Source organism: Anopheles stephensi, chromosome 2, assembly GCF_013141755.1.
Source record: "Anopheles stephensi strain Indian chromosome 2, UCI_ANSTEP_V1.0, whole genome shotgun sequence".
Classification (NCBI taxonomy): domain Eukaryota; kingdom Metazoa; phylum Arthropoda; class Insecta; order Diptera; family Culicidae; genus Anopheles; species Anopheles stephensi.
In genome coordinates, this window is record NC_050202.1 from 28,449,442 (window position 1) to 28,455,872 (window position 6,431).

The window sequence follows — 6,431 nt, forward strand, 5'->3', positions numbered from 1 at the left end:
AAATAAGGTAGCCGTTCTCTTCCTTTTCCATATCCTGTTCCTCCCTTACTCCTCTAAAAACTATATACTTTGATACCAGTATTCCGATATGATCTCATTCTGCTTAAGTTAGTTAGTAGTTTACTATATTTAATTTGAGTTAAACGAAATATTAAAATATATCATTTTATGCATTACATCCTCGGCCGGTTTTCATACTACAGGAATGGGGTTCAAAACGTCCTTTCCGGACCTTTCCCACGTAGCGAGTACGGACTAGCCAAATACGTGGTATTATTAAGTCTAAAAATCCATTAGATGGCTGGCATGACCTAGCTGGTCGTCAAGTCAAGAAGATCAAGAAGATCCTCAACAAATATGAGTATACGTCTCTAAAAACCCATTTTTTATCCTTTAAAGAATTTTGAACAGGATTACAATCATATGTTCGAAGCAAAAATATATTTAAAACAAACACACATACACACACATAGTGCAACATATTTATTCATAAACTTAAACAGAGCTTTCTACGGAAATAAAATCAACAAATGCATAATACCACTCACCTTGCGTCTATCCTTGCCGCAGGAAACAATGCCACTCAATTCAATCTTTTCCAGATCGATTGTATGTGCCGCATTCCACACCCGCCCCGCTCCAAGCTTATCCTCCCAAAACGCCTTCACGAAACGAACGCTTGTGCAGCGCTGGGTCGGGCTCAAGTTTTCCCGTCTAGCATAGTTGCAAAACCCTTACTCTGCTCACTCACCTGCCTGCCTGCCTGGCAAACAAAATGGAAGAATATTTCTACACACACACACACACACACACACACACTCACACAGCACAGCAACAATAGCCTGGTCAACAAAACAATCAACAAACTCGCCACACACACAGACACACACGCGCGCGCACAACCACACAAAACGAACGTCGATTCCGATACGCGGCACAAGCAATTTAATGCCGAACCCAACTTGCACAATTTTGCACAATTTCTATTTATTTTTCATTGCTTGGTTGTGTTTTCTTCTGCCTTCTTCACTCGCAACAGAAAACACCCACTGCAAGCGCCAGAAATCAATATTTTGCACATTTCACTGCCAACGCACACTCGGTACGCTTTATTTTCGATTTCGACCCATTTGTCGACTGCCTACACGTTGGTTGATGGTTTTATTTTCACACCACACTGTTACGTTACGCGGGCTGAAAGTGGACAAAGATGGGAAGGGGGATCGGTGGGGAATTTAGCGAGGTCGCTTTAAATTGTAACAGAATTAAATCAATCACCGTAGCATGCCGATGTACAACAGTGTTTGGAGCGTTCGTTTTCCACAGCCTACGCGATTGAAGCAAGCGGGCACCAATCGATACAGATGCTCCGGGAGAATCGTTCTTGCCTGGTCACGTGGTCAGTCGATTAACAAATAAAGCAGCAGCATCGAGGAAAAAAAACAAGCTCCAAATATGGAAAAAACACAAAACGAAAAACTTCAAGCCGTGGCCGCGCGCCGGAACGTGCTCAACAGAAGCGTGGGGCAAATAAAACTTAAACAAGCTTGCATCCTCCCCACGGGGATCTAATTCCGTGTAGCCTCTTCCGCTGACAGATTGCCGTGGGAACGATGATTAATACACGCCACGAGACGCCCTGGCGGACGGGGTGTTTCGCTTGCTAAACCGACCCCACGATAACTAACGCGGGGACTATAAATAATTCAAAACCATTTACCCCGCCATTCGGGACCAACATCTCCGCTGTCCGCTGGCGCTTGGTGTCCTTTCTGGCCTGCTTGCTCTGGAGCGGGCGAGATTTATATTCCCAGCCATGGACCAGCCCTGGCCGGGGTCGGTATGTGTGGCCCGGTGACCAACGCGTCACAAACGACCCTAGGCTACCTTTAATTATTTTATCTTCCACGAAACAGTACTGCACACCCGGGATAGCTGCACCATCACCGGAGACGGATCCCATCCCAACCAACCAGTTTGGAAGGATGCTTCGAGATCCGAGCGCTCATGCACGCGAAAGGCACCAGTCGAGTCGACTTTCGAAACCCTAGCAAAAGCTTTTAAAACGTCTTGCGGTCCAGATGGGGTTTACTAACGCCCAAACAGTTTGCGGTACGCAACGTAACGCAATCAAGTGTTGATGGTAAAAGGCAGATAGTAGCGCCCTCTAGTTACGTGAAACATTGTTGATGCAAAAAAGGGGCCAGCGCAAGGCACACTTTCCTTGTTTGGTTTTAATTATCAAACCAACACGGCCAACACCATCATTGGTGCTCAAAAATTTTCAAACTGGAGGTCACGGACAAGCGACAACACTCGCACTCACTCACCTCTCCGTACGTCACTTTCCGTACGTCAAGAATTGAATCAGGACATCCGCAAATCAACATCCGACATCAAACAACAACATTACCGGAAACACTTTGGCAAAGGTTTGTGACGCTCTTCTGTAACCATCGAGCATCATCGCCACTTCGTCTAAGCTGTGGAATCGAACCTTGTCTCTCGTTCTCTCTCTCATGCTCTTTCTGTCTGCAAGGAAGAGCAATCCCCGCGTACTGCGTTGGAGAGGGATTCCTACGAGTAGCGGCCGTATCAAGTGGAGTGCATGTTAGGAATTAATTTTCCACCACAGCCGGGCGTACCGTAAGTCCCTGGGGAGTCAAGGAGCGAGACACTGCTTTGCAGAAATTCTACTCTGAGGACGTACTTACGCGGCGGTAGGCCTTTTGCACTAAACCCGCTTCAGCGCCTCAACTTCATTGCACTTGAGGCGCTCAATCGTACGGAGGATGGGAATCGGTACGCCGGTATGTTGGGCGAGACAACCAAAAGATTAAGGACAAATGCTTGGGACTTTGGAGGAGTAGCATTTGTCCGGGCACGTTTCTTTTCAATGAAAGACGTCACACATTTACACACCCAGTGCGTAGTATTTGGTTCCGGAGTTGCTTTCGGTATCGTGCTCGGGACATATGATGGACATCCGGCTGCACATCACAGCTGCCCAGGGAAGATGATTGATGTACACGCGCCCCCATCCTTGTCCTGTGCTGTGTATTTGTTCTCGTTTATTGTTGCTTATAAAAGCTCATATAAAAGGGATAAACTTGCCGATGCCTACCGAATCCAGACACGCAAGACAAGCGAATGCAAACACAGCTCCACTGAGAAAGTCTTACCCAAACAATGCCCTTGCCAAGGGTGGCAAGATTCTCGTCCTTTTTACTTTGTATTCTGCCATGTGATTTCCGAAAAATTGTGGGTTTCCGGGCTGTAAGGATACTTTTTATCTGCCACTCGCAGCTGCTTCAGGGGACCGGTGTAAGATGTGTTTTCTTGCTTTCATCACTTTCACACCAGCTCCAGCTTACCAGAGCGGACAAGTTGGGCGATCCCCCCCCATCAAAAAAAAAAATCCAAACCCTACCCTATTCGTTCCACATCCATTATCCGGGTTCTAGGCTTTGCCCACCGAAAAAAAAGGATCAAGATTTGGAGCACACACACACACACACGGTCACAAACCATTTTGAAGCGTTGGACCACCACTGGTCGAAGTTAGCCGCAACTAAAGGTGATGATGATGAAAATGGGATTAACTTTTGTGCCGGTTGGATCCTTCGCCGCGCCTCCCAACTGCCCGCCCTTACTTACAGGGATGCATGTGCACAAATGAATAAGAAACACGGAACCCCGGGACTGGACTGGTTCACATTCCGCTGTCAAGAATGTGGCCTAAGTTAAGGACCAAAAGCAAACTTATGACATAAAAAGGAAAAACCTCTGGCTCGAAGCGGGGTCGAACCCGTCAGCTGGCGTCGGTGAAGAGAAACAAAACTGAGCAAAAACTGAGTGAAAACCTCAAATGAAATACAACACAAAAGCAGCGGTGGTTGGAAGAAAAACACATTAAACCTTTGCAGAATAGTTCTCGCCCGGTTCGCATTCTTTTCATATTTCGTCGACCGTCACTCGCTTTGGTTCGTCGGCTTGGGGTTTTTTTTTTAATGTTTTGTTGCTGATTTTGTGTGTTTTATTACATCACAACGCACATGGACGTCTGGCTGTTGTCCACTGTCCACCCAAGACTAAGCATTATCTTTGCCATTTTGTGTTTTTTTTTCTTAGCCACGCTAGTTGGTCACACATGCTCTAGCTTTTTTGTTTTTCGTTTTCCACACACTTGTTCATCTACTTTCACTCGCAAACACACGAATCCACAGCATTACACATAAATCCCAGCGCCCGGAAATGGGCCTACACACGTGTGCGGTTTGGTTCACATCCGTCAGCAAATTATCGTCGTATTCTACGCGCTACGCGTTTGCGCTAAATCTACCTCGGACGAGGTGCGGAAGTGCGTCGTCACCTAAATCCTGTTAAAGCGTGCCCACCGTGCACGATGACCGGAACTGCTGCTAGACACCAAAAGACACTGAAATTCGAGGCGTTTTTTTTCTTTCCTCAGGGTTATGTGTTAACGCAGTAATAGGCTCACATAGGAGGTGAGAGGGGGAGGGTGAGACGAACCATTTTTGCTACAGGTTTGGGTGGTTTTGTTTGTTCGTACTTCCGTCCGTCACATCAGGCTCAACCAGGCTCAACCAGGTTTTTCGAACCCAACTCAAGGACAACGCACCGCGTGTTCGCTAGTGCTGGCGGAAAAGCCTCATTTCCGCTTCCGTGTACGCAGCTGGCGATTTTGTTTTGGTGAAACGGATCAACCCCACCCAGCCACGTAACGGTGGGTTTTTGGTAGCACAAAAGCAACACAAAACAATTAAACTTTTTGTTTACTTGCAGGTGAAATATTGTAACGAAACGCGTAAAGAAACACGACACGGATTTTCTTCTACGGCATTCCTAGAACGTTTTCAACCGTTTGGAACGCTTTTCACATTATTATTTGCAGTCACTTAGACCAAACTTCGCTACACATGGCCAGCACTGTGCATGCTAATATGCTTTTCGGCTGAAGAAATACTACACACAAACACAACCGATGGATAAATGCTCACAAACACACCGGCCCAGCGCATTAATATTGTACGCACAACAACGGAACCAGGACAAAACTTTCTGCCCAGCGCCGGCTTTTACCAACCGCAGGCAAAAGGAAATCTCCTAGGTCGCGGGCACTGCGGTAACTACTGCTTCCTTTCAAGTTTGCCGCTTTTCCTTGCAACTGTTTCACTGATTTTCTTTTTTTGTATAGGAAACCGGTACGTGGATTCCGGCACAACGGCGAAAAGATGACTGGTGTTTGCTCACTGGAATGGATTCCGTTTAAGGTTGGGTTTTTTTCTTCGATAAACACAGCGTAGACTTACACACACACACAATCACCAACAAAAACAATGCAACACAAATTTGATCGAAACCGTCGGTGTGATTGATTAGATTGAGCTTTAAACTACACTCCACTCCGGATGGCTTGAGCCGTCGAGCAAAACACGCGTTACTCACTACTATCACACACGCTCCGATCTGCCTCCATCTAGCAGGACAGCGATTTATTTGGTCGCCCATAAAACATGCACGCAATACACAATACGCCAAACGTACGTGGTATCGGACGAGCCTTCGAAGCTGAGGACACGCACACGCCACGAACGGATACGAACTTCTAACTACCGACCGAGCGGATACAGCCGATCCTTTCGAGCCCTCGTGTCCTGTTTATTGCTCTGCATCTCACGCACGCTCTCTCTCGCTCTCTCGCTGAACGAAAGCCGACGGCATATCGGCTGTCCCCGGGTAAAGGGTCTCCGTGAATGCCGTGCGAATCTCTCCTGTAACCCAGAATTCTAGCAAGCTTTCTAGTAGCACGAAAGGTACGCAACGAAAGCTTTTGCTGTGAAACCGAACAGGATTCACTAACCGAGAGAGTGATGAGGGAGAGCGAGAGAAAGAGAATAAATGTTGGCCAAGAGAGCAACAGAGAGACAGCGTACTGGCGTTCTAAGAGTACGAGAAGTGTCAAACGATGACAAGTGACACCGGGATTCTAGTACTTCGCCGGGTTTGCTCGCACACAAGGATAATGCTGGGAGAGAGATAGAGAGTTAGCGTGTGTGTGTGTTTCGAATTCCCCTTTTTTCGTGGGTAGCAAGAATTTCCTACAACATCAAGAATGCTGCCTTTTTCTCCCACTTATAGAGCTTTGCTGGCTCTCTACCAATGCCAGGCGTATAGCTATGCCGAACGAGGCACAGGCACATTGATTTACATCACTTGGTACACCTTCCCAGGGACACGATGAAGTTAAGCCGTTTTAGGGCACTGGTTGTTCAAACCTCCATCCAATTGTTTTGCAGAGCTTAAATGTACACAACACCATTCGTAAAAAAAGTACTACAAACACGTGAAAATTGAAGCGAATGTAAGAATCAATATACACGCGCGTCACGGTCGTCGACGTTTCGCGA

The 6,431-nt window shown here is 46.9% G+C and overlaps 1 protein-coding gene across 10 annotated transcripts in view; it reads right to left on the reverse strand.

Moving 5' to 3' along the window:
- Positions 1-6,431, reverse strand: part of LOC118506050 (hemicentin-2-like) — a 283,028-nt gene extending 276,597 nt beyond the window's left edge. Inside the window, exons 1-2 of one of the 10 annotated variants that reach the window (XM_036042691.1) lie at positions 6,366-6,431; positions 1,146-1,194 (exon numbers count right to left, since the gene is read on the reverse strand). The gene's annotated coding sequence lies outside the window, so the exon portion shown is untranslated. Of the gene's footprint in view, positions 1-548; positions 1,195-5,333; positions 5,622-6,365 lie in introns of those variants that run through there. The other 9 variants (XM_036042684.1, XM_036042687.1, XM_036042686.1 and 6 more) reach the window with 9 other exon arrangements.